Source organism: Quercus suber, unplaced genomic scaffold (genome assembly GCF_002906115.3).
Source record: "Quercus suber isolate HL8 unplaced genomic scaffold, Cork oak 2.0 scaffold_31, whole genome shotgun sequence".
In the NCBI taxonomy this organism is placed as follows: Eukaryota; Viridiplantae; Streptophyta; class Magnoliopsida; order Fagales; family Fagaceae; genus Quercus; species Quercus suber.
This window is the reverse complement of record NW_027069496.1, coordinates 149,470-151,001: the sequence shown is the minus strand read 5'-3', so window position 1 is coordinate 151,001 and position 1,532 is coordinate 149,470. Positions and strand designations below refer to the sequence as shown.

Sequence of the window (1,532 nt, the reverse complement as noted above, 5' to 3'; positions counted from 1 at the left end):
TACGTATAAGCATGAGTTAAGTAAACTATGTGTTCGTGAGTTGTTCAATCTTATATACATAATAATTTTAGCATATTGATGCTATTATTTATATCACGAACATGATATTTAAGAATGAAGTGGATATGCTACTGTTGTGAAACGTTTATGTAAAAGCAAGGTTATCAGAAAAATATAATTTACGGTTATTCCATTGTTATGATCTGAACTCAGCCAGTAGGGGTTATAGTACTGGCATTTCCATGGAAATTCTGTTTGGCCATTATAAGTGGGACTGGCTCTGCTGTACCCGCCCTTGTTGGTAACAACCAACTTGTGGAGGATGTCAACCTACCCCCATGGTTGAAAAGATGTATTATGATATGATTCCGGAATGACCTAGCATTGTGGGGAATGCTGGATGCCTGGCACTCTGTGCTGGAAGCCTCCCAAAGTTGTGACAGACTTACAATTGGATTAACTAATATGTATTATAAATGAGCTATTGAGCTATTTGGAAATTATAAGAAGGGTATGACGATAAGAAAGGTATATTAAATGTGTTATAAGTTTAATGAGAAGTTATGATAAAGTATTTATAGTCTATTCAAAGATAAGGTTACTGAACTATGGTTTCATTCCTTATTATGTCCTTTTATATTTATATGAAAGGAAAATGAAGTATGTTCATCTAAAAGCTCAAAAATTATTTTATGAATAATAAGAACAGTAGGAAGACTATTTTATCAAAGTTGGCATATCCATAAAATATATGATTTACATGCATTCTTATCAAGGGCCCATGGAGCTTAAAAACCTTACTGGGCTTCGCAGCTCACCCTTTTATATTTCAGTGCACAGGTTCTTCCTGGAAGCAGCGAGAGTATTAGAGGTGGCAAGGATTCGGGGTTTTCTCGTTTCTTAGAATGTATAGTTAGTTTTTGTTGTACAGTAGTTAGCTCTTTTGTGTATAGGATGAATCAAGATGTACTTGATTCTTGAGCACAGATGTAATTCAGTATCTTAGTTTGTTTTAAACCCCGATTGTATGTCTTTGGGGTTAGGTTTGTAATAAGAGTTTGCTAAACGTTTAGCTATGTAATATTTGCATGAATACCTGACATTTTAGTCAAGTGGAAATCTTTCCAAGTTCAAAGGAAATGAAATTTCAGGTTTTCATCATTTTTGTATATTATGGTTTTATGTTAGGAAATAAGCAGGAATTCAAGAAATAAATTCTTGATAAGCACTTTCAGATCAGGTTGGTTCGTGTTAATGTTGAGGTAAACTTGATATTAACATGCCGGTCATGCTCTAAATCCTGAAGTACAGGTTTGGGTCGTGACATAATCCCTCATCACCGGCCCCATGGGGATCGTCATCCCCCCTTCAAGGAAGGCGACAATGGGAATTACCACCTCGCCCTCCTGTTTGTGTATGCGCCAATCCCCGTCCTCACAATATCTCAGACCTACATTGCCGGGAATTCGGTAGTCGGTGATGAATTTCTCCATCGCCTCCTCAGTATCGACGTATTTCTTAAACCTACCCAT

At 36.6% G+C, this 1,532-nt stretch overlaps 1 pseudogene; it reads right to left on the bottom strand.

Annotated features, from left to right (window-relative positions):
* The window catches only part of LOC112025845 (laccase-14-like), a 14,763-nt pseudogene extending 13,231 nt beyond the window's left edge, over window positions 1-1,532 (bottom strand).